Source organism: Bufo bufo, chromosome 1 (genome assembly GCF_905171765.1).
Source record: "Bufo bufo chromosome 1, aBufBuf1.1, whole genome shotgun sequence".
In the NCBI taxonomy this organism is placed as follows: Eukaryota; Metazoa; Chordata; class Amphibia; order Anura; family Bufonidae; genus Bufo; species Bufo bufo.
In genome coordinates this window covers 74293299-74321149 of record NC_053389.1, presented here as the reverse complement: position 1 = coordinate 74321149, position 27851 = coordinate 74293299, and the positions used below count along the sequence as shown (strand labels likewise).

The following is a 27851-nucleotide window of genomic DNA, read 5'->3' as shown; positions in this document are numbered from 1 at the left end:
ATAAAAATCACTCCTATAGAACACATACCAGAAAACCCATTTAATCGGTTTGATATCCTACAAAAACGTGAAGTCTTCTGGATATATCAACTTGATACGCTAACACCCCATGGTCTTAATGAACTGAGTGAAACAGTACTGTAATCAAATAACATATGCTACTACCTATGTTTTATAGAATTTTATACATGATATATCCTTTTTATGATAATATTTTTATCTATATTTACCTGCTATGTTAATTTCCTTTTACTGTGTGCATTTTATATTCTTTCAAGTTTCACCATTCAGTCGTTATTCTGCTCCCATAACGTCTATTCACTGTTATACAGGACATCTCCGAGGGCCCGCCCCGTCAGCTTACGTGCCAAGGTAGTGGGGGCGTGTCCTACTACTCTGCGTAGTATAGTATATTATAGCGCTTCCCAGCACTTCTATCACTCAGCAAAACCCAACCTCCCCTATAATGTTACGTCATCAATGTGGGCGTGGCCTAGCGACCCGTCCCTAAGTATTACCTCCCCCTGCCGCTCTCTGTTTCATATATATCTCTTGTGCATACATTTTTTACCCTATTTACCACCGGACATCCATATTAAGTGTCCCTAAGTTTGTTTTTACCCATAAAGGAGGGATTGTCTTATTTCATGTTTACATGTATATTAACTCCGCCTACTGTCCCGCCCCCCCAGCGCTCCTATTACCTAGTAAAACAGCAAAACCCAACTTCCCCGTCAGTGCACGTCACAAATGTGGGCGTGGCCTAGCGACCCGTCCTAACGTATCACCTCCCCCTGCCGCTCTCTATTTATATCCATCACTGGGGCATAATTTACACTCCAGTGACTATGTTTGTTGTCACCAATATAGTAGGGATTATCTTAAACTCATGCTCGTTTACATGTATATTAACTCCGCCCATAGCCCCGCCCCCCCAGCGCTTCTATTACTGAGTAAAACCCAACTTCCCCCTCAGTGTTGCGTCACAAATGTGGGCGTGGCCTAGCGACCCGTCCTGACGCATCACCTCCCCCTGCTGCTCTCTGTTTACATCCATCACTGGTACATATTTTCCACTCCAGTGATTACCGGACGTCTTTGTGAAGTGTCTCTAAGTTTGCTTTTACTTATATAGTAACGATTATTTTAATTCATGTTTATTTATATGCACATTAACTCCGCCCATAGCCCCGCCCCCTAAATCGAGGTTAGGCGCCAAAAACAAGTGTATAAATAAATGTTTACTGTCCTGTATTGTATGATTGTCCTGAGGAAGAGTGTCCAATTCCCTCGAAACGCGTAGACCAATAAATACTTTTTTATTCACCTTCTGCGTTATATATCCAGCCGAGCAGCGCCCAAGGAGCAAATACTATTTGCAGTTCCAGTTTTTTCTTCCTTTTTTGTTTATCTCCCTTTGGCTGAGGTGGTGGAGCCTTGACTGCCTGAAATCGGGTGCGTTTCACTGGGTGATGCAGCGGTTGCTGCGGCAGGCTGGACCATCACATCGGAGCCACGGTTCTCCCAGGCCAATTTATGGTGACGCTGCATATGTTTACGCAGGGCCGTGGTGCCAACATTGGCAACCTGGCGACACTTTACCTTCTGCCCACAGATTCTACAAATGGCCATGTTCACCTCCTCCGGCGGCTTAACAAGAAACTGCCACACCGCCGAGTAGGTGATTTTACCCCCAACACTCCGCACTGACTGACTGCTACCACCGCTGCTTCCGTGAACCCTTGCACCACTACTATCTGGGCAGGTAGGCTCCTGCGAAGTGGGTGGTCTACCCCGGGCATGTTTGGCTTCCGACCACCCACTGCTGCCACCCTGCTGACTCCCAGCCATGCTAGCGACTTGCTGGCTCCGCCGCTCCCTCACAGGCAAGCTACCACCCACTACTCCCGATGATGATTAAGCCCCTAATACATAAGTGAGATCAGCTAAATCATTATCATTGAGTACTGTCTGCACACCACTGATGTTCTCCTCAACTGTCTCTGAGTCAGGAGCCTGACCGCTCGCAACACTAGCTTCCACGCCACTCTCCTCATCACTACTAGCCTGCCTACCGGAGGAAGCGGCGGATGTCTCCTCCATATATTTTTGTGCCACTAATATACGCCAAAAAGGGCTGTAATTTTATCACTTCACCACACAACGGCTAATAAGCCCCTTTTTTCCCACTAATACAAGCCAAAAAATGCTTTAGAACATATAACTGCACCTCACAAGGGCAAATAAGATGTAGAAATATTTCCTTGTAATAAACCCTGTTAATGGCTGTATCAAACAGCACTTGCACCCCGATAACAAGAACGGTTTGCTGGAATTACAGAGCTGTATAATGGCAATTTGGATCCGCAGTCAGTGCAGCAAGGTGTAATAGGATTGTTCATATTACCCAGGCTGTAACCTCCCCTACTGAACCCTGTTTAATTCAATACTCCCTATCCTTTCCCTGAACTTCTATTTAGCAAAATAAAAGTTTTAAAGTCTTTTCTACCACTATCCCTAGCGCCTGCTGACATCTCTCCCTGCATTAAGTACACTGGAAAATGACTGAATCCAAGATGGCTGAGGCTATTTATAGGGCTGTGACATCACAGGGCTGGCTGGCTGCTGATTGGCTGCATGCCTTGCACTGTGGGTGATCCCTTGTTCCCAGAGTTCCTGGCTCCATGTCCTAACACGTGCAGCAGCAAAAATGCGATTCGTTACCGCGAAGTGTGAGGAAATTCGGATTCGGTGCGAGTTCAGATCGAATTCCACTTCTTCAGCTTCGATTCGCTCATCTCTAATTGTGACCATTGGGTTCTTGGTCACCCTTCTTACCAAGGCCCTTCTCCCCCAATCACTTAGTTTTCGTGGGGCAGCCAGCTCTAGGAAGAGTCCTAGTTTTTACAAACTTCTTCCATTTAAGAATTATGGAGGTCACTGTGCTCTTAGGAACTTTCAGTGCAGCAGAAGTTTTGTACCTTTCTCCAGATCTGTGCCCCCACACAATCGTCTCTTTGAGCTCTACAGTCAGTTGTTTCCTGCACATGGCTTGGTTTTTGCTCTGATATGAATTTTCAGCTGTGAGACCTTATATAGACAGTGGTGTATCTAATCAACTGAATTTACCACAGATGCCAATCAAGGTGTAGAAACATCTCAAAGATGATCAAGAGAAATGGGAGCCCCCCAGAGCTAAATTTGAGCGTCATAGCAAAAGGTCTGAAATTGAATACTTTTATATCCATGCAAAATTCAAGTTTTACCTCTTTAATAAATTCTCTTTTTTACTTTCTCAATCTGGAGTATGACGTACATACTTATGGGGGAAAACTGCAACATAACAAAATGTGAAAAAGTAAAAAGTTCTGAAGACATTCCAAATGCATTGTGCATTGTAGATATGCACACTAAATCACGTTATTACTATGAATAATCAATCAGGACAATGGTATTTGTGTCGTTTGCAACATTGTGTCCTCAATGGAAATGTGTAGCCCTAGCTCAGGGATGGCCAACCTGAGGCTCTCCAGCTGTTGCAAAACTACAACTCCCATCATGCCCAGACAGTCTACAGCTATCAGCCTACAGCAGGGCATGGTGGGAGTTGTAGTTTTACAACAGCTGGAGAGCCGCAGGTTGGCCATGCCTGCCCTAGCTAGCCAGCGTCTCAAAGATACTGTGCCTAAGGCTCGGTTTGGATTTTTTGAGAATCGTGCTGCAATCCAATTCATTTCTATGGGATCAACGCTACTCTGCAATCCTGGCTGTGACAGGTTCCAACCTTCACAGCATAAAATCACACCAAAGTTTGGCACATTCAAAGCCATCCTCTGAGAAAGCCCAAAACCAATCAGAAATAGCCTGAAAATGTCCGCTTTTGAGTGGAGTTTGCACAAGCCCCTCCTCTTTGTTACTTGGTTTGTGGGATTTTCCTAGTAAAATGGGGTTTGCAGGCAAACATGATAAAATAATTTTCATAACTTTAAATATCTTGGTTTTGCAGTGCAAAAATGGTGGTAGTGAGGTCAGAAAGGCTTACAAACATGAAAGAAGTGATAATCACCTCCACTGAACGCCCACTAATTCCGGTGCTGCCCACTGCTCTCTACTTTTGGCTCCTGTCTCGACACCCAGGAAATGCCTTGAAATTCATGCTCAGCCAATCACTGGCCTTAGCTGTGATCCACCTCAGTCAATGATTGGCTGAGTGGGTATTTTGATGCTTTTCCTGGGTGAAAATAAAGAGCAGCGGGGATGCTGGAAAACCACTTTAACAAATAGATAATCTAGAAAAGTTGGACCTGTTTTTAAAAAGCTGGTTCAGTATGCATTCCTGAAGAGATGGTCCAGAAATGGAAATGTCCCCTATAGTTCCCCCAGTTGTATACTCCCCAAGTGGCTGGGTAAATAAAAAAAAAATTAAAAAAACTACCTATCCTGTTTCATGTCACATGTCGTGCTGCCATTTCATGCTGCCGTCTGAGGCGCAGGCCACTAGCCTCTTCCCGACGCAGGTGGTCGTGTTGACGTCTTCACACTGCCTGTGATCCAGAACAAGTAGTTGCCTGCACTGTTCGTACAACACCTAAGGCTACTTTCACACTTGCGTTTGGGGCGGATCCGTCTGGTGTCTGCACAGACGGATCCGCACCTATAATGCAAACGATGGTATCCGTTCAGAACGGATCCGTCTGCAATATATTTCAGAAAAAAATCTAAGTCTAAGGCTAGATCTACACAACGACATTTGTCGCGCGACAATTTTTATAATGGCAGTCTATGGTGTCGCACTGCAACATGCAACATGCTGCGACTGCGACGCAACAGTCGCATAAAATCCATTTGAGATTCATTTGAGTAGGCCTTCACTGCCCAAACCCCTGAAGACTTCAAGTGCTTGGCGAAACATGTCGGGGGGCAGATAGCGTGTTTTAGCCAGTTTATGCACAGCTAGGAAAGTGATCTGACAACAATATAAGGAGAAAGAGTGTAACTTATGAGGGCGACTGCTGTTGAAAGAGCGCACTGTGTCAATAATAGAGTGCAGAAACTCAGTACTGGGGCACTGCAATAATAGGCAGGAGAGCCTTAACAGCTTAGGGTCATTAGCGCCCTCTAGTGGAATCACTCAATATTCAGAATCACTGGCACTATTGATAGATATTAAGCATGCATAGCTGATTATTTTAATAGTAGTGTTCGAAACATTTTAAGGACAAGTAATAAATGTAAAATTTTAGACTTAGTAACACGTGTTAATCAGGGACATGTATGGTCCTAGTGACCAATTGTAAATAAAATGGTTGTATGGTCCCAACACGTGTTAGGGAGAGATATGTAAAGGTGGTTAAAAAAGTAGGCCCGTCTCATTCATCATTTTCGTTTGGCAGATGGGCCCAAATAATTAATTTTGCACAAAATCTGCCAAGAATCTCAAATTTACAAAATAAGCGTAGCATTAGCAGCAGAATATTTTTTATAACTATGGCATTATTGTGTTTGCAGAGTGCTGTTGCATTGTGTTTTTTCCTCATTCATCATTTTCTATACCTGTTTTAGGTGTAGAAAATGGTCTAAATTTAAGACACCAAGGAAGATGGCTTATATTTAGAAGCGGCGGTGGATACTCTGAAGTTATATAGAGGCCTGTGCCTCTTCATAACTTTGGCGAATCCACCGCCAGTGCAGGGCTTTATTAAGACCAGCTTCTAAAACGTCGGTCTTACTAAATGTGCCCCTTAGTCTCTTGTTAAAATACCCGATATATATATTACTTTGAGCACAATACCAAAAGGTGAGCATCTTAAAATGGGTTTTTGGCCTAGGACAGTAATGGTGAACCTTTTAGAGATCGAGTACCCAAAGTGCAATCCAAAACCCACTTAACACAATGTGCCAACACGGCAATTTACCCTGAATATTACAGTCCAATCTAGTATATCTTCCATGTACTTTATCATTTAGCTATAATAGCCTGCCTACATTCAATGTGCTGCCTGTGCTGTTCATAGTGTTCCCTACTCTGACTAATGGCAGGAAAAGTCTGAGGCATATTGGTACGCCATAGACTTTTTCCAGGGTTCGGGTGCCCACAGAGAGGGCTCTGAGTGCTGCCTCTGGCACCCGTGCCATAGTTTGCCACCACTGGCCTAGCTTAACCCCTTCCAGTAAAGTGCACCCGAATAAAATAAAAATATATATCATTTCACCACTGCAGCTCCCTTCCTGGCTGCTTCAGACCCTGCCAGACTGGAAGTGTCTTGGTTCTCTGACTACTGCAGCCAATCATTGTCCTCAGTGGTCACATGCACTTAAATATGACATCATTGACAGTCACTAACCGTTCAAACACATGTGACCACTGAGGCCAATGTTTGGCTGCAGAGTTTCCATGACAAATGCTGCACTTCTACTACATGGCTCTACCCTACTTTACTCAATTTTGCTACCAGGTGGATTGTTTGCCACTGTGGGCATGGTGTCCCCTAAAGCTAGCAAGAGTGTAGTGAAGATTTTCTTGGACCAATCATTAGTTGGCACTGCAGTATGGTCATGTGATTTTATGATACCTACTTGGCCCCACTCAGTGCAACGAATCTGCATAATTGAGGCATCAGTAGGATCAGCCCTACCAGACTTTATGTCTGGTTTATTGGGGTTTATCCTGCTGACCGATGCTCTTTAATAATATAATTATAAAGTCTTCCTTTTCCTTTCCATTGAAGAATAATCTATGTACTTTAAAGTTATAAAGCATTATTTCATTATGCTGGACGAAATATACAAACTCACAGAGATGGTCTTACACAGGAAATAAACTGTATCCAAAACATAGTGAGTAAATCTAATGATCAGCATGCAGAGCCGGCTCAATCAACGACATGCCTAATACAGTAAATCAGAGGATTAGACAGGTGCATCGTGCCTGAAGCCCAAGAAGTGTGCCAAATGTCGTTTTCCTAAGCGCATGGTGATACATATATTTCCTTGAGTCATGATTGTGAGTTCCCGGGCTTCTTACTTTCACTCTGTAACACGTGCAGCTGCCATTTTAGGAAAAACTGATTTGTTTTCATAAATTACAAGGAAATTCGGATTTGTATCAAATTTTTGCTAAACTTCAGCCCGATTACCGCTTTGAATGCTTTGATTTGCTCAACTAGTTATGAGCGAAGTTTTAAAAAATATGGCTCGACAATTTCGCCGAAGTTAGCCAAGAAATTTGATTTGTTATGAATTAATTTGTCATGAATCACTGTAAATCAGGTATATCCAGGCCACTATGCCTTAGGGTACTGCCACACGGAGAGGGCGGGATGGGGGACGGTTTCGGCCATGCTGCGGTGAAGAACCGAACGGCCAATTAGCCCACAGCTGCCTTTAATTTAATACTGAAGACCGCACTGTATAGTCCTTCTTCATTGTTAATGTCCGTGTGGCACCTTTAAACAGGGGCTGTTGCTGGTATGGGGTTTCGCTGGTTAGGTTGGGGGGACAATATGCATATTATTGCAGTTCTGGACAGCAATCTCCTGCAGGTTCTCAGTAAACTGTGAATATTAATCAGCTCTGGCATACCCACTCCTCCAACCCCAGTGCTCTACTGCCCTACAGGTGGAAGCCCTTCTTCTGCCATCTGCTTTTTCTCCTTTTCCACATCATTCAGCTCCTCCTCTCTCTACATCTTGCTGACTTTTCTAGGACATGGACACTTTGAATGATGATTTGAAAGAAGTAAATCCAACAAAAGATGAGGTTGGTCATCATTAAGACCTGGCCCACCTAAAGGGTGCAGACTGGATGGTATTTGTTGGCAAGCTGACACTGGAATAATAAAGGCTTCCATCTTTCTGGTATTGAATTACATTTGCGGCTGATGTAGAAATAAGTAAATGTAGGAATAAATAAATAAAACCTATGCAGCATAAGTCTCCCTGCACTCTCCCTCTCCAGTATTCTTCTAATAATAATTTTCAGCAACACTGTCCCTAGCGCATGAGCGCTTGCCACGTCTATCCCTACGCTCAGCTCACAGGACAATTACGGAGACCGCGCAGGATGCATGTTTTATAGGGCTGTGACATAGCAGACATCAGGGCTGTGACATAGTGGATAGCTATCTTTGGATTGGCTGGCTGCAGCCTGTCACAGATAATGGGGAGGGGAAAACACCAGATAACACACAGAAGAAAAAAGACTGGAGTCTAGGCCTCAAAGCTAAGGGAGAGGGATGGTAAACTCCTAGGAATCCCTAGACCTCTCCCTGACTCCTGCCAATATGATTAGACACTGAAGGTGGAAATACTCATACACCATAAACTTAGCCCTGGAGACCCTGGAAATCCCTAGGAGTGGTGTCAGGGAATGAGACTACTGGTTCCTTCCCAGATGAAGGAACCAGCATCTGCTTGAAGCCTAGAAAACAACAAACACAAGTGAACAACAAAATGCAAAACAAAATGCACTTAGCTTAAAGAAGAATGGAGGAGCAAGAGATCCAAAGGAACAACACACCAGCTCAACCAACTCTAGCAGGAAATATCAACCGCATAGTAAGCAGTGTGAGTCAGAACCAAATAGAGCCTCAGTAATGACCACAAGCTGCACCTGACAAGAGGCGTGGTAATTACCAAACAACAACACTGCAAGGAGAAAACAGAGAGACTGTCAGATACCTTCACATGCCGCCAGTCTCTCTGATATTCTCAACTATGTCATGGGAGAGACCGTCACAACGCCATTATGAGCGATCTTGCGTTCCCGGGATTCTTACTTTCACTTTATAACACGTGCAGCTGTCATTTTAGTAAAAGTTATTTGTTACCATGAAGCATGCGGAAATACAGATTTGTTGCACATTGAAGTTTTCCTAAAATTCGGACCAAATTCTGCTTTGAATGTTTCGCTTAACATTTGCCTAAGGCCTCCTGCACACGACCGTTGTGTGCACCCGTGGCCGTTGTGCCGTTTTCCGTTTTTTTTCGCGGACCCATTGACTTTCAATGGGTCCGTGGAAAAAACGGAAAATGCACCGTTTTGCAGCCGCATCCGTGATCCGTGTTTCCTGGCCGTGAAAAAAATATGACCTGTCCTATTTTTTTCACGGCCAACGGTTCACGGACCCATTCAAGTCAATGGGTCCGTGAAAGAACACGGATGCACACAAGAGTGGCATCCGTGTCCGTGATCCGTGGCCGTAGGTTAGTTTTTATACAGACGGATCCGAAGATCCGTCTGCATAAAAGCTTTTTCATAGCTGAGTTTTCACTTCGTGAAAACTCAGAACCGACAGTATATTCTAACACAGAGGCGTTCCCATGGTGATGGGGACGCTTCAGGTTAGAATATACTAACAGAACTGTGTACATGACTGCCCCCTGCTGCCTGGAAGGTGCTGCCAGGCAGCAGGGGGCAGCCCCCCCCTGTAGTTAACACATTGGTGGCCAGTGTGGCCGCCCCCCCCCCCTCCCTCCCCTGTAGTTAACTCATTGGTGGCCAGTGCGGCCGGCCCCCCCTCCCCTGTAGTTAACTCATTGGTGGCCAGTGGGCCCCCCCTCCCCTGTAGTTAACTCATTGGTGGCCAGTGCGGCCGGCCCCCCTCCATCCCCTGTAGTTAACTCTCTCCCCCCTATCATTGGTGGCAGCGGAGTGTACCGATCGGAGTCCCAGTTTAATCGCTGGGGCTCCGATCGGTAACCATGGCAACCAGGACGCTACTGCAGTCCCGGTTGCCATGGTTACTTAGCAATTTGTAGAACCATTATACTTACCTGCGAGCTGCGATGGTCTGCGTCCGGTCGGTAGCTCCTCCTACTGGTAAGTGACAGGTCCGGCCGGGAGCTCCTCCTACTGGTAAGTGACAGGGCATGTCACTTACCAGTAGGAGGAGCTCCCGGCCGGACCTGTCACTTACCAGTAGGAGGAGCTCCCGACCGGACGCAGACCATCGCAGCTCGCAGGTAAGTATAATGGTTCTACAAATTGCTAAGTAACCATGGCAACCGGGACTGCAGTAGCGTCCTGGTTGCCATGGTTACCCATCGGAGCCCCAGCGATTAAACTGGGACTCCGATCGGTACACTCCGCTGCCACCAATGATAGGGGGGAGATTTTAATTAGGAGGGGGAGGGAGGGGGGGCCCACTGGCCACCAACGAGTTAACTACAGGGGAGGGGGGGCCCACTGGCCACGAATGAGTTAACTACAGGGGGGGGGGGCGCACTGGCCACCAATGAGTTAACTACAGGGGAGGGGGGGCCGGCCGCACTGGCCACCAATGAGTTAACTACAGGGAGGGAGGGGGGGGCCGGCCACACTGGCCACCAATGTGTTAACTACAGGGGGGGGCTGCCCCCTGCTGCCTGGCAGCACCTGCCAGGCAGCAGGGGGCAGTCATGTACACAGTTCTTTTAGTATATTCTAACCTGAAGCGTCCCCATCACCATGGGAACGCCTCTGTGTTAGAATATACTGTCGGATTTGAGTTTCATGATGTAACTCAAATCCGATGGTAAATTCTAACATAGAGGCGTTCCCATGGTGATGGGGACGCTTCAAGTTAAAATATACCATCGGATTGGAGAAAACTCCGATCCGATGGTATATTAACTCCTGACTTTACATTGAAAGTCAATGGGGGACGGATCCGTTTGAAATTGCACCATATTGTGTCAACGTCAAACGGATCCGTCCCCATTGACTTGCATTGTAATTCAGGACGGATCCGTTTGGCTCCGCACGGCCAGGCGGACACCAAAACAACTTTTTTTTCATGTCCGTGGATCCTCCAAAAATCAAGGAAGACCCACGGACGAAAAAACGGTCACGGATCACGGAAAAACGGGACCCGTTTTTGCCGACCGCAAAAAAATACGTTCGTGTGCAGGAGGCCTAACACTAGTTATAAAAAATAAAGTCTCTTTTTACTGGTGAGAGAAGTAGTAGTGCTAAAAGCATCAACAGGCACAGTTCCAAAGTATATTACAGTGTAGTCTTTTCCCAATAGCTGTGAATAGGCTGCAATGATGGTAGTAGTACTCTTTGTCTCTCTCTAATTAGACTTAGCAGCCTCTCCAAATAACCAAAGGCATGCAAATCTGTTCTCATTGACTCATTTCTGCAATCCCTAGTTGCAGGGTGCAGATCTTAGATCCAGGTGGCCAAGTGTGGTGGGTGCTAAAGCAATATACCCTTTCCACAGCAGTAAAGTCTTATTGTCATAAATGTGCTGTACTTTACTGCCTGAATCCAGCATGACCTTGATAGTTCTAGACCTATTATGAATATCTGTTTCCTTAGGGGTAGCCTCTCAGTTAAGTTGTTCTCTAGCAGCTTTTCAGTCTCAGAAATGGTGTTTACTAGATGAGGTAGGAGCTCACACATGTAGGTCTTGCTTAAAGCTCTGCACAACTCATACTCTCTAACTAACCAGAGGAGGCCAAGCCAGCCACTCTCAAAAGCAACCTAACCAAGATTGACATTGTTAACAATTTGTTGTCTCTACACAACCATTTGGAATACACATAGTAAAAAGAAACAAGTGTTGTTAGCATTAAGTCATAGTATTAAACTCTTTGCAAACTATTAACTTTTAGCAGTGATCCACTGGGTCACTTCAATTGTTATGGGCCACAGTGCAAAAGCTATTTATATTTGAGCTCTCTGCCTATTCACCAATGCCTTTATAAGCTACATACAGTGAGGAACAGAAGTATTTGAACACCCTGCGATTTTGCAAGTTCTCCCATTTAGAATTCATGGAGGGGTCTGAAATGCACATTGTAGGTGCATTCCCACTGTGAGAGAAAGAATAAAAAAATTAAAAAAAATCAGGAAATCACATTGTATAGTTTTTAAACAATTTATTTGTCTTGCACTGCTGAACATAAGTATTTGAACACCTGAGAAAATCAGTGTTAATATTTAGTACAGAAGCCTTTGTTTGCAATTACAGAGGTCAAACGTTTCCTGTAGTTCTTGACCAGGTTTGCAAACACTGCAACAGGGATTTTGGCCCACTCCTCCACACAGATCTACTCTAGAGCTGTCACGTTTCGGGGCTGTCGCTGAGCAACACAGAGTTTCAGCTCCCTTCCAAAGATGTTCTATTGGATTTAGGTCTGGAGACTGGCTAGGCAACTCCAGAACCTTGATATGCTTCTTATGGAGCCACTCCTTGGTTATCCTGGCTGTGTGCTTCGGGTCGTTGTCATGTTGCAAGACCCAGCCACGACCCATCTTTAATGCTCTGACTGAGGGAAGGAGGCTGTTGCTCAAAATCTCACAATAAATGTCCCCATTCACCCTCTCCTTAATACAGTGCAGTCGTCCTGTCCCCTTTGCAGGAAAGCACCCGCAAAGCATGATGTTACCACCCCCATGCTTCAAAGTAGGGATGGTGTTTTTGGGATGCAACTCATCCATCTTTTTCCAACGAGTAAAGTTTAGACCAAAAAGTTCTACTTTGGTCTCATCTGACCACATTACTTTCTCCTATGCCTCCTCTGGATTATCCAGATGGTCATTAGCAAACTTCAGACGGGCCTGTACATGTGACGACTTGAGCAGGGGAACCTTCCGTGCAATGCATGATTTGAAACCATGACGGCGTAGTGTTCTACTGACAGTGACCTTTGAAACTGTGGTCCCAGCTCTCTTCATGTCATTGACCAGCTCCTCCCTTGTAGTTCTGGGCTGATTCCTCACCTTTCTTATCATCAGTGATACACCACGAGGTGAGGTCTTGCATGGAGCCCCATTCCAAGGGAGACTGACAGTCGTCTTTAGCCTCTTCCATTTTCTAAAAATTGCTCCAACAGTTGATCTATTTTCACCAAGCTGCTTGGCAATTGCCCCGTAGCCCTTTCCAGCCTTGTGGAGGTCCACAATTTTGTCTCTGGTGTCTTTTGACAGCTCTATGGTCTTGCCCATGATAGTAGTTGGCATCTGACTGACTGTGGGTTGGACAGGGGTCATTAAAGAGTTCAGACAGGTGCTACTAAGTTAGATTAATGAGTGGAGTAGAAGTGGACTTTTTGAAGGCACAGTAACAGGTCTTTGAGAGCCAGAATTCTTGCTTTTTCTCAGGTGTTCAAATACTTGTGTTCAGCAGTGCAAGACAAATAAATTCTTTAAAAATCAAACAATGTGATTTCTTGATTTTTTTATTTTTATTCTGTCTCTCAGAGTGGGAATGTGAATTTCAGACCCCTCCATGATTTCTAAGTGGGAGAACTTGCAAAATCGCAGGGTGTTCAAATGATTTTGTTCCTCACTGTACATACACTCACCTAAAGAATTATTAGGAACACCTGTTCTATTTCTCATTAATGCGATTACCTAGTCAACCAATCACATGGCAGTTGCTTCAATGCATGTAGGGGTGTGGTCCTGGTCAAGACAATCTCCTGAACTCCAAACTGAATGTCAGAATGGGAAAGAAAGGTGATTTAAGCAATTTTGAGCGTGGCATGGTTGTTGGTGCCAGATGGGCCGGTCTGAGTATTTCACAATCTGCTCAGTGACTGGGATTTTCACGCACAACCATTTCTAGGGTTTACAAAGAATGATGTGAAAAGGGAAAAACATCCAGTATGCGGCAGTTCTGTGGGCGAAAATGCCTTGTTAATGCTAGAGGTCAGAGGAGAATGGGCCGACTGATTCAAGCTGATAGAAGAGCAACGTTGACTGAAATAACCACTCGTTACAACCGAGGTATGCAGCAAAGCATTTGAGAAGCCACAACACGCACAACCTTGAGGCGGATGGGCTACAACAGCAGAAGACCCCACCGGGTACCACTCATCTCCACTACAAATAGGAAAAAGAGGCTACAATTTGCACGAGCTCACCAAAATTGGACTGTTGAAGACTGGAAAAATGGTTTCTTGAACATGACAATGAGTTCACTGTACTAAAATGGCCCCCACAGTCACCAGATCTCAACCCAATAGAGCATCTTTGGGATGTGGTGGAACGGGAGCTTCGTGCCCTGGATGTGCATCCCTCAAATCTCTATCAACTGCAAGATGCTATCCTATCAATATGGGCCAACATTTCTAAAGAATGCTATCAGCACCTTGTTGAATCAATGCCACGTAGAATTAAGGCAGTTCTGAAGGCAAAAGGGGGTCCAACACCGTATTAGTATGGTGTTCCTAATAATTCTTTAGGTGAGTGTATATTCTTTCATTATTATGCAATACTAATTAAAGGTGTTGTCCAGACTTCGATGGAGTTAACAACCCTATGGTCCAGACCTGTGGCCCTGAAGCCCCTGAACACAAAAAAAGGAAGACTCACCAGTCCACTGTCCAGCCAATTCACCATTCCCGGCTGCTTCAGGTCCGCACAGGACCAGGAAGTGGCTGGGTCCCATGACTGCTGCTGCCAATCACAGGCCTCAGTGGTCTGATCGATATATCACTGCTGTGAGATACCATTAATGCTGCTGTGACAAGAATGGAGCAGCTACGGAATTTTGTGGGTGGACTATGATGGACCATTAACCACAAACTCATGTAGCTAGAACTTCATAAAGGGGAATGATTATTTTTGCTGATATGGCTCTGCACCTAAATGCTCTGTCCAAGACAGATAGGCTTTTTGGGAAAACAACACTCATGCCCTATTAGGCCTCATGCACACGACCGTTGTGTGCATCCGTGGCCGTTGTGCCGTTTTCCGTTTTTTTTCGCGGACCCATTGACTTTCAATGGGTCCGTGGAAAAATCGGAAAATGCACCGTTTTGCAGCCGCATCCGTGATCCGTGTTTCCTGTCCGTCAAAAAAATATGACCTGTCCTATTTTTTTGACGGACAACGGTTCACGGACCCATTCAAGTCAATGGGTCCGTGAAAGAACACGGATGCACACAAGATTGGCATCCGCGTCCTTGATCCGTGGCCGTAGGTTACTTTCATACAGACGGATCCGAAGATCCGTCTGTATGAAAGCTTTTTCAGAGCTGAGTTTTCACTTCGTGAAAACTCAAATCCGACAGTATATTCTAACACAGAGGCGTTCCCATAGTGATGGGGACGCTTCTAGTTAGAATATACTGAGAACTGTGTACATGACTGCCCCCTGCTGCCTGGCAGCACCCGATCTCTTACAGGGGGCTGTGATCCGCACAATTAACCCCTCAGGTGCTGCACCTGAAGGGGTTAATTGTGCATATCATAGCCACCTATAAGAGATCAGGGGCTGCCAGGCAGCAGGGGGCAGACCCCCCTCCCTCCCCAGTTTTAATTTCATTGGTGGCCAGTGCGGCCCCCCCTCTCTCCCTCTATTGTATTATTTTCATTGGTGGCACAGTGTGCGCCCCCCCTCCCTCTATTGTATTATTTTCATTGGTGGCACAGTGTGCGGCCCCCCCCGGCCCCCCCTCTATTGTATTAATATCATTGGTGGCCAGTGTGCGGCCTCCCCTCTCCCCCGCCCCCCCCCCCGATCATTGGTGGCAGCGGAGAGTTAGGAGCATCATACTTACCTGCTGCGCTGTCTGTGACCGGCCGGGAGCTCCTCCTACTGGTAAGTGACAGATCATTAAGCAATGTGCCGCACAGACCTGTCACTTACCAGTAGGAGGAGCTCCCGGCCGGTCACAGACATCGCAGCTCGCAGGTAAGTATGATGCTTCTAACTCTCCACTGCCACCAATGATGGGGGGGGGGGCGGGGGAGAGGGGAGGCCGCACACTGGCCACCAATGATATTAATACAATAGAGGGGGAGCCGGGGGGGGCGCACACTGGCCACCAATGATAATACAATAGAAGGAGGGGGGGCCAGGGGGGGGCGCACACTGTGCCACCCATGAAAATAATACAATAGAGGGAGGGGGGGCGCACACTGGCCACCAATGAAATTAAAACTGGGGAGGGAGGGGGGTCTGCCCCCTGCTGCCTGGCAGCCCCTGATCTCTTATAGGGGGCTATGATATGCACAATTAACCCCTTCAGGTGCAGCACCTAAGGGGTTAATTGTGCGGATCACAGCCCCCTGAAAGAGACCGGGTGCTGCCAGGCAGCAGGGGGCAGTCATGTACACAGTTCTCAGTATATTCTAACTTGAAGCGTCCCCATCACCATGGGAACGCCTCTGTGTTAGAATATACTGTCGGATCTGAGTTTCACAATCTAACTCAAATCCAATGGTATATTCTAACATAGAGGCGTTCCCATGGTGATGGGGACGCTTCAAGTTAAAATATACCATCGGATTGGAGAAAACTCCGATCCTATGGTATATTAACTCCTGACTTTACATTGAAAGTCAATGGGGGACGGATTCGTTTGAAATTGCACCATATTGTGTCAACGTCAAACGGATCCGTCCCCATTGACTTGCAGTGTAATTTAGGACGGATCCGTTTGGCTCCGCACGGCCAGGCGGACACCAAAACGACTTTTTTTTCATGTCCGTGGATCCTCCAAAAATCAAGGAAGACCCACGGACGAAAAGAAGGTCACGGATCACGGACCAACGGAACCCCGTTTTGCGGACCGTGAAAAAATACGGTCGTGTGCATGAGGCCTTAGTCTTGCCCGCCAGCTGTGTCTCTGACCCATGGGCATAGGACAGTGCATGTAGTCAACATAGGAGTAAAAACTCACATAATGGAACCATCCTTCTTCGTAATGACTCTAAAAAATGAATAAATCCTTTATGTGGCAAAAATATACAGATGTAGCATACTTAACTTTAACACCATTAACTTAGCATGCCTACACAATTTTAGTAGAGAGACCAGTCAATTTGCATTGGAATCGCCAAGTTACAAAATTTCATTGATCCAAATGAAAGTTTACACTGCAATGAATGTTGTTTTTTAAAGAGTTGTCCAGGATTAGAAAAACATAGCTGCAACATTCCAACAAGAACACCACACCTGTCCATGGGTTGTGTCTGAAATTGCAGCTTAGCTTCATTTGAGTGAATCAGCCAGAGTTGTTATGCCACACTCACCCTGTAGACAGGTGTGGTGCTGTCTTTGGAAGATAGCAGCCATGTTTATCTAATCCTGAACAACCCCTTTGGGATTGAAAGTAAAGTTGGTTATGCACATTAGATCTTGCTGATTTCAGCAGGATCAGCTGACCATCAAATGTGTATGATGGTATTCAAGCTTTCTCAGGAGGGAAGGGAGAAAGAATGATCAGGCTGTTGGAGTTTAGCAGGCCCGATTTTCAGGGGAGATAAGCCGCCGCCAGAGGGATCTGGCTTTCTCCTTTCTCACCATTTAGAAGACACTCATGCCCCGCCAAGACTTACATGTATGGTAGGTCTGGAAGCATATCTGGCCAAACGAACGTCTGAAGTGTATTGCCAGCCATAGCTACACAGCAAAATCTAAATCATTGTACTTAAATGGGCAGATTTATAGCATGAACTGAGCCGACATGTTATAAAACTGACAAACTTAATGGCTTATGTACATGAGAGAAGCAAGAAAAATGGTAGGATATTATTTTTCAAGATATTTCCCTCCCCCCCCCCTCCTTATTGCAGAATGACCAATTTGACTTTGCTTTACCTCATTTTACACCACTCACCTAGTGTCCATTTATAGCAAAATGCCACAAAATTCCTATTTTTACGGCTCTACCGTGTCTGATTGGGTTTCAGCAAGGGACCTCGGTGAGGAAGGGCCTATTTTCTCGCTGTGTGAATTAGATCAGTCTCACTTGTTAAGAGAACTGCTGCACTTACTGCATCTTCACTCGTTCCAAGACCATTTCAGGGATTTCAATAGTGAAATCAGAACATCACAATCCCAAACCTCAAACGTCTCATTTGACTGTGACAGCGTCCCCGTCATGACAGAGAAGCAGCCTAAATAAAGAGCGAGTCTACAATCGCTAGCTTAGGCACCAAGGCGCAGTCCCTCATCAGCCGTCACCTCTGCTCCCTGACACAATTCATTATGTGGAAAGAGACCATAAGAAAGAAAAGATAAGTATTGATTTTTTGTGAAATGAACACTCACAGCCTCATTTTGGACTCTGATGTCTGGGGATTAACATTTTAAAACATCAAAGAGAGATCTTCAGTTAACCAGGGCATTCCAGTAAAAAATGCTGAAGGTAATTTCAAGCAGCCCTGAAATGTTATTTCGAAGGAATTAACTAAAACTGAAGGGTTTTACCACCAAATGATATAGGACCTTTTGGCTGCGGTGACAATTATGAAGTAATGTCGAATTAATTGGTTTGTGTCGTTCGATTTCTTAAAGGTTGAGATGCCTATTATTAGAGCCAAATATTGAAAAAAAAATATTATGCAGGGCCGCAGTCATAAAATAGAGCCCAAAAACATATATATATATTTTTTAAATCTGTGGATAATATTAGCGCCATGAATTTTATTACATTGGACAGTAATTAATTCTAAACTTAGAGAGCGATTATGCAGAAATGTCTTGCTTGATTTGTGAGCTTGTCTAGGAAAGACACATTATGTGCTGTCAAATGTCCAAGAAGTACACAAAATACAAGACAAAAAAAGGTTATTTCTATTTTTGCAGAATTTTCATATTTTATATTCCCTATGTATCTCTCTTCACACAAGCCAAGATCCCATATCACCTTGAGGATCTAGCAATGAATGATTGTGCAATGGATGCTGAAAATAAAGACAAAGCGACTCACGGAAATATATGTCATAGAAGGTGAGCGGTGACTGAACTCCCTTCTTCACACATACTGGGGCAAATTCACTATATAGTGTCTGTACCTGTTTTTAGGCATAAAAATTAAAAAAAAATTGTAACTATGTTCTGACTTATTTATGTAGGTGTGCCTTTTTTTGCTCCTGTTTTAGTGTCCAAAACAGAGTGGTGAGTTGCGCCAAATTTTGTCTAAAAAAAATTCACACTGTCATGGAGACTAGAGATGAGCGAATTTAAGAAAAATAAAATTTGGCTGCTTCGCCGAATTTTACAAGAAAATCTGCTTCATGGTGAGTTATTTTGTCACAAAGCGCATTTCTTTGTACCCCTCAGATGCCGCGTTCATACATGATCGTGGCTTCTGAGCTAAATAAACGATTGTAAAATAAAAAAAAAAATAATAATCATATTTACCTGCTCCATTTGCTCACGACGGGCTGGCCGCCGCCATCTTGCTTGGAGATCTGGTACGAAATCTCGCTTGGCCAGCAATGATGTCATCACACGGCCAGCGTGGTGACATCATACATCACTGCGCACAGGATCTCGTGCAAGATCTTCAAGCAAGATGGCAGCGTCTGGCCCATTGCGAGCAAATGGAGAAGGTAAGTATGATTTTTTTTTCCCGTTGTTTTACATTATTTCAGGTTTAATCGATTCGCTACAACAAAGCACAAGGAAATTTGGCTTTGCGGCAAATTCAATTTATCATCCACTTTGTGGACTTCGATTTGCTCAGCACTAATGGAGACGTACACTTATTTTCAGCTGACTTCATGCGCATACTATTTAGGACAGTCATAATAATTCAAGGTCATACTAACGGCCTAGTGCAATTCATGAAGTGTGGTGGGACTTTTTATTAAAATTTTGCAAAAAATTGATAGACAAAGCAAATATGCCTATAAACAGACAAGCTTGTTCATACACGTTTTTTTTTTTTTTTTTTACATGGATTTTGGAGCAGTTTTTCACTCATAAAATCTGATCAGAAAATGCATGCAATCCACCTCCCACTTATTTCAGTGGTAATTTTGTGCAAAAAAAAAGTGACATGTTCATTCTCTGTGCTTATTCTGTGCCAAATCGACATCCAAAGTTCATAATGAACTACAGTAGGTAGGATCAAAAATAGAGTAAAACCATGTTCAGTTTTGTCCATGTGGGACACAGCATTGTTTTGTTTTCAGCCGAGAAAAAGTTAGCCCTTTCCTAACTGAGCAGTTCTTTTTGCATTTTGGTATTTTAGGCCCCTTTCACACGAGCGGATGCGTTCAGGGGGCATTCAGTGAAACTCCCACCATTTTGCAAGCAAGTTCAGTCAGTTTTGTCTGCGATTGCATTCAGTTGTTCAGTTTTTTTCCGCACGGGTGCAATGCGTTTTGATGTGTTTTTTTCACTGAAGCTTTATTCATTTCTATGGGGTCAGGGCTGCGTAAAAAACACAGAATATAGAACATGCTGCATTTTTCACGCAACGCAGAACTGATCTGTGAAAAAAAATGCTCATGTACACAGACCCATTGAAATGAATGGGTCAGGATTCTGTGCGGGTGCTATGCCTTCACGTCACGCATTGCACCCGCGCAGAAAACTGGCTCGTGTGAAAGGGGCCTTACTCCCTGCCTTCCCAGAGCCAGATTTTTTTCATGTTTCCATTCACGTAGCCATATGAAGGCTTGTTTTTGTGTGGGACAGGTTGCACGTTTTCATGGCACCATTTAACGTTGCATACAATGTAGTAGGAAGCTGGAAAAAAATACAAATGGGGTGGAATTGGGGGGAAAAAAGCAATTCCGCCACAATTTTTATGAGTTTCGTCTTTATGAAGTTCCCTATAAGGTAAAACTGACCTGTTACCTTTATTCTCTGGATCAGTCTGATTACAGCGACCCCACAATTTTGATAGTTTTTCTAGTGTTCCAATTCTAATACAAAAAATAAAAAGTTTGGAAAAATTTTTTTTATTTCAATCACAATATTCATAACTTTTTTATATTTATGTCTAATTGGCTGTGTGGGGGCTTATTTTTTGTGGGAAGATTTGTAGTTCTTATTGATGTATTTTGGAGTGTGTATGACATTTTGATCACTTTTTATTCAATTTTGTTTGGGAAGTAAAGCGCTTGGAAAACAGTGAATCAGCCTTTTTGATTTTTTTTCATTATGGAGTTCACAGTACGTGATAAATACACTTATATCGTGATAGTTCAGCCATTTTTGGACATGGTGATGCCTATGATCTCTAGTCACCCGAAGGGCTTGAACATCATCATCTGAGCTCCATAGGAACATCCCTATGACATACCTCAGATCCTTCAGAGGGCCCAAGGCTGCCAGAGCAACCATTCACTTTGCTGGCACTGTAATCCGAATTGTGTGCAGCCGCCCTAACACAATAAGGCCACCTGCACACGAGTACAGGTGAACGCACAATAGATCAGCACAAATTTATTTGCCGAGTTATGTGCGTTCCTGCAGCATATGTCCACCACGATTCGCAATTTCTAACAACGTTTTTTGGTGTGGATTTGATGCGGTTTTGCAACAGATCTCAGCCTTCCACTAAACCAGCTAAAACCCCTAATATAATTGACATGCTGCTGATTTTAACATTCATAATGCAAGTCAAAAATATCTGTGTACATGAGATTTGTTGGATCTCATACCCTTTGCTGGTACTGTACTATGCTGCGTTTTTTCCGCACGGGAATCCGAGCAGACAAACCATTCATATCCCACAATGTTGCAGGTGGCCTAAGGGTACCTGCACACACTGCAGATTTGTGTGCAGAAAATCCACATGAAAACCGCACAAAAACATACATAAATTTGCACTATTTATCGCTGTTTTGGTGCTTTTTTTTTTTTCTGTGGACTTTCACGCAGGTTTTCTGTTTATGTTAACAGCCCCGTTGAGGTCTATGGGAAAACCACTCTACAGAAGTTGCAGATTCGCACAAGCAATTGACATGCTGTGGATTTTTAAATCTGCACAGCAGGTCAATTTATGCATTGAATAAAAAAAAAGTCAAGTGTACATGTGATGTGTCAAATCTTAATCACTTTGCTGGTAAAATCCGCGTGTAATTCGTGTGCAGCCACTCTAAGCATGCATTTATTTTCTGTTGTTTTTCACCTCTTATAGAGGAACCTATGGAAAGAATGCTAGAAAAAAAATAAAACAGAATTCAGCATTTTGAAAAAAGAAGACAAAAATGGCAAAATGCCCAAAAGCAACACAAAAAATTCAGAACAACAAAAGTCTTTGTCTGTTGTGCATTTCATAATGGACTAGAAAAAGTACCCGACACTGCCTGAGTACAAAGTGTTGGTCAGTTTATGCATTTATTGGATTTTTTCCAAGGGTGCCCAGGAGTTAAAACCTTGCCCTTATTTATTAGTTGTTGTTGTTTTTTTTTAATGGGGGAATTGCTACTAGCCCTATATATCCCGGCAGTTGCACACTGTTTATTTTATTTTAACTTTCCCCTATAACAGTGACCTCCACATTTCTCTGCCCCCTTAACAGTGACCTCTACAGGGACCCCCCCTTAACAGTGACCTCAGCATTGCCCTGCCCCCTTAAATCTTCCCTCCACAGAGCCATGCCTACCTTAATAGTGACCTCCACAGCACCCCACCCCCTTAAAAGTGACCTCAACAGTTACCTTCCCCCTTAGCACTGACCTATAACAGTGAAGAAAAATGAGTTGTTATGGAAACCTGGTATAAAACTATGTGTATTTCGGTTAGGATATAAGTAAAGGACCTGAAAGCTTCTATTGGCTAATACGGGTCATGTGATGGTGCCATATTTGTATTTTTGGGAATATCTCAAGAACGTTGGGGGAGATTTATCAAACTGCTATAAAGTAGAACTGGCTTAGTTGCCTATAGGAACCAATCAGATTCCACCATTAATTTTCCAAAGGAGCTGTCAAAAATGAAAGGTGGAATCTGATTAGTTACTATAGGTTCTACTTTACACCAGCTTAATAAATCGCCCTCATCTTGTCCTAGAGAGCTGAGAATTTTACGAAAACCTTCCCAAACACCCGATGTGCCTATATGTCAAATTTGCTGTCCAACGGTTCAGGTGCTTGGATGCCTATAGAGGACAGACAGACAGACAGACACTGATTTAAATAGTATAGATAAAAATTGCACTGAAAAACTAAAAAAATCTGCAAAAACTATAAAAACAGCAAAAGCGCAGGCCAAATAATTATGCTTATATCAACAGTCCCTGCTAAGGCAAACTCATCCTTTTTTAAGTAATCATCTGGATAAAAGAAGCCTTGTGCTATGAAAAAGCTAATGAGACAAGACATAAATGGCTGTGGAATTTAAGAGATTAATATGATTAAACCATAATAACACATATCAAAACAACATAACTACAGGGAGTGCAGAATTATTAGGCAAGTTGTGTTTTTGAGGATTCATTTTATTATTGAACAACAACCATGTTCTCAATGAACCCAAAAAACTCATTAATATCAAAGCTGAATATTTTTGGAAGTAGTTTTTAGTTTGTTTTTAGTTTTAGCTATTTTAGGGGGATATCTGTGTGTGCAGGTGACTATTACTGTGCATAATTATTAGGCAACTTAACAAAAAACAAATATATACCCATTTCAATTATTTATTTTTACCAGTGAAACCAATATAACATCTCAACATTCACAAATATACATTTCTGACATTCAAAAACAAAACAAAAACAAATCAGTGACCAATATAGCCACCTTTCTTTGCAAGGACACTCAAAAGCCTGCCATCCATGGATTCTGTCAGTGTTTTGATCTGTTCACCATCAACATTGCGTGCAGCAGCAACCACAGCCTCCCAGACACTGTTCAGAGAGGTGTACTGTTTTCCCTCCTTGTAAATCTCACATTTGATGATGGACCACAGGTTCTCAATGGGGTTCAGATCAGGTGAACAAGGAGGCCATGTCATTAGATTTTCTTCTTTTATACCCTTTCTTGCCAGCCACGCTGTGGAGTACTTGGACGCGTGTAATGGAGCATTGTCCTGCATGAAAATCATGTTTTTCTTGAAGGATGCAGACTTCTTCCTGTACCACTGCTTGAAGAAGGTGTCTTCCAGAAACTGGCAGTAGGACTGGGAGTTGAGCTTGACTCCATCCTCAACCCGAAAAGGCCCCACAAGCTCATCTTTGATGATACCAGCCCAAACCAGTACTCCACCTTCACCTTGCTGGCGTCTGAGTCAGACTGGAGCTCTCTGCCCTTTACCAATCCAGCCACGGGCCCATCCATCTGGCCCATCAAGACTCACTCTCATTTCATCAGTCCATAAAACCTTAGAAAAATCAGTCTTGAGATATTTCTTGGCCCAGTCTTGACGTTTCAGCTTGTGTGTCTTGTTCAGTGGTGGTCGTCTTTCAGCCTTTCTTACCTTGGCCATGTCTCTGAGTATTGCACACCTTGTGCTTTTGGGCACTCCAGTGATGTTGCAGCTCTGAAATATGGCCAAACTGGTGGCAAGTGGCATCTTGGCAGCTGCACGCTTGACTTTTCTCAGTTCATGGGCAGTTATTTTGCGCCTTGGTTTTTCCACACGCTTCTTGCGACCCTGTTGACTATTTTGAATGAAACGCTTGATTGTTCGATGATCACACTTCAGAAGCTTTGCAATTTTAAGAGTGCTGCATCCCTCTGCAAGATATCTCACTATTTTTGACTTTTCTGAGCCTGTCAAGTCCTTCTTTTGACCCATTTTGCCAAAGGAAAGGAAGTTGCCTAATAATTATGCACACCTGATATAGGGTGTTGATGTCATTAGACCACACCCCTTCTCATTACAGAGATGCACATCACCTAATATGCTTAATTGGTAGTAGGCTTTCGAGCCTATACAGCTTGGAGTAAGACAACATGCATAAAGAGGATGATGTGGTCAAAATACTCATTTGCCTAATAATTCTGCACGCAGTATACATTAAACACTCAGTGAAACAACTCCCAGTTACGTGATCTGTGCAGAAAGAATGTACGACAAAGGCTTACCGATTGAGCCCACTCCATACAGGATGGGTGCCAGCTGTTTAATACATCTGACACCCAATCAGCAATGACCAGGATCAGAGATAAATCCAATCCCAATCATTGAACCCCTCACATTAATCACAGGGAGAGGACTCCCTCTGACCTCTGTTTGGATCCCTGCTGAGAAAATGGTGGATTCTGATAGCTTGCTAAGGCAGCTTGGGGCCTCGTGAAGGTATGTCCAGTCCTCTAGGGGGGATAAAAAAAACATAAAGTAAAAACAATGTTTAAAAAAAAAAAAGAGAACAAAAAATTTAAATCAGCCCCTTCTCTTAATTTTACATATAAAAAATAAACACAAAATAAACATAATTATCTCTGCATCTAAAAATGTCTCAACTATTGAAATAAAAAAAGTATTTACCCTGCACAGTGAAGTGATTATGGAAAATAAATGGTGGAATTTAATTTTTTGGGCAATTTCATCCCACAAATAATGTTTTTCCATTTTTCAATACAAGGTATGGTAAAAGATCTCAACACCCAAGCTCAGGATAATCCCCCTCCACCAACAGATAAAAAAAATCACCAACTATTGCAGTCACCTACTCACCAGACTGACCTTAAAGGGGTTATCCCATGATTAATGTAAAAAATGAAAATGAGATATCGCATTGAGCATGACAGTCTCTTTCTACCAAACTTAGAACCAGTCGTGTACCTCCCATGGATCCAAAGATCTCCCCATTCATTACTGCAATTGCTCTGCTAGATTTATTTCAAGTTGGCAGCTCAGGGGGCATGCACTTTCTCAGGAGTGTGTCCTATTTTGCTGTAGCTGTCGACAGTTGAAGGATGGAACTGAGCATGTATGTCAATCTAAGTGATCTGGACAGGGACATTAGAAAAAGGGCAAACAGCAGGTGTCCCTATACAGATAGATTTCAGTGAATAACCCAGTGGCTATACTAAATGTTCAATTACATGCAATTACAAAAGTATTCAAATCCACGTGCTGGTTTGAAAATGTATAAAAAAAAATTATGGGACAACCCCTTTTTTTCAAATTAGCCTGGTCATTTGCTCTTTCTGCAATATACTACATGACCGGCTTTATGCCAAGCCCATCTAAATTCATCATCTATCAGTGTTAGGCCTCATGTACACCACAGTTGATTGGGTCTGCATCTGAGCCGCATTTTTTTGTGGCTCGGATGCAGACCCATTCACTTCAATGCGCCACAAAAGATGCGGACAGCACTCCGTGTGCTGTCCACATCCGTTGCTCCGTTCTATGACCCCGTAGAAAAAATAGAATATGTCCTATTCTTGTCCGTTTTGTGAACAAGTATAGGCATTTCTTTGATGGGCGGACCATTCGATTCAGCAAATTGCGGAACGCACATGGGCGGCATCAGTGTTTTTAATATCCGCTATTTGTGGACCGCAAAACATGGCGCGGTCATGCGCATGAGCCCTTAGGGATAGCAGCAGGAAGGGGGAGGAGGTACCACATAGTAGATCTGACATTGGAGGTAAACTTCAAGCCACTGCTGTTATCCTGTACTTACTTAGCGGGAGGACCCACTTCCTGTTGTCTCAAAGTGGCATGGGACCTAACCTACCTGTGCCGTATGGGCAATTACAAGGGCTGTATGGGCAATTACAGGGGCATAAGGTCCGGCACACAGCGAACAACTCCCAGTTACCTCCAGCGTGAAATCACACATACAATGGGAGGAGGGAGGAGGCTGTGAGTCCCACCTACCACTTAGAAATGTGCAACAGCATATGGGGTTTTGAGGATTTTCTGTCCTTTTAAGACCATTTTATTCTGTTATTCTGTTTGTACATGCAAGCCTGGAGGTGTGGCAACTCCAGGTTTGAATGTGCCTTGATTTTGATCTATGGTTAACATTCAAATGCACCTGTGTGGCCTGCGTCACATGAGTCAGTGGTAGGTGGGACTCACAGCCTACTCCCTCCTCCCATTGTATGTGTGATTTCATGCTGGAGGTAACTGGGAGTTGTTTGCTGTGTGTCGGACCTTATGGCCCCTATAATTGCCCATACGGCACAGGTAGGTTAGCGTTTGGTCCCATGCCACTTTGAAATACCTTGACGGGGTGCACGGGCTCCGGTATGTTCTTGATATAAGAATCTATTGGCAAAAGTCTCATTTTAATATCAGTGTGAGGGTTTAGCCATATACTGTCAATTGCATTTGCCATTGTAATGCACCATCTTTTGTAAATCTCTGTTTTATATAGTCAATCACATCCACACATTTGGCTATCCGGTGTAGGATGTCTTTGTGGTACATGTGGTCCTCTATTGTATGCATTTTTGCTGAGGATTGCTGTTAGCAACGGACCACATGTGCAATATTAGCTCCCCCCGGTTAGAAATAGCAGCATTTGGGGTTTTGAGCATTTTCTGCCTTTTAAGACCACTTTAGGCTACTTTCACACTGGCGTTTCTGGGTCCGCTTGTGAGATCCGTTTGAGGGATCTCACAAGCGGCCCCAAACAGATTAGTTCAGCCCCAATGCATTCTGAATGAATTAGGATCCGCTCAGAATGCATCAGTTGGGCTGCGTTCGGTCACCGTTCCGCTTTGGATGCAGACATCAAAACGCTGTGTACACCTGACGATACAGAGCCAAACGGATCAGTCCGGAAACACAATAGAAGTCAATGGGGACGGATCCGTTTGTAATGGCTCCGCTTTGAGACGTATCCGTTTCAAAATGTTCAGGGATCTGAGCATGCCCAGTAATTTTCTTTCCTTCCCAGCATCGTCGGCCATCTTGGAGGAGCAACTTGGTGAACACTGGTAAGTATTGGAAGTTTGTCTGTTTTCCTGTCTTTATTTTTTTCTATCTATCTGTTCTATCTATCCATCTATCACTGGGGGGGGGGGGCTTCTGGCATTGGGGGGGGGGTGGCTGGCTTTGTGGGGGCTGCTGGCTCTGGAGGTGGCTGCTGGCACTGGGGTGTGGGGGCTGCTGGCACTGGGGGGGCTGCTGGCACTAGGGGGGCTGCTGGCTCTGGCGGTGGCTGCTGGCACTGGGAGGCTGCTGGCATTAGGGGGGGTTGCTGGCTCTGTGGGGGCTGCTGGCTCTGGGGGTGGCTGCTGGCACTGGGGGGGGCAGCTGACAC

The 27851-nt window shown here is 44.1% G+C and overlaps 1 long non-coding RNA gene across 1 annotated transcript; it reads right to left on the bottom strand.

Moving 5' to 3' along the window:
* On the bottom strand, window positions 1-26934 carry LOC120986834. Its single transcript, XR_005775806.1, has 3 exons — window positions 26808-26934; window positions 11382-11391; window positions 1-13 (listed from the first exon to the last, which is right to left on the bottom strand). It is a non-coding gene; the product is annotated as an uncharacterized LOC120986834 (long non-coding RNA).
* Between the last annotated feature and the right edge of the window lie 917 nt (window positions 26935-27851).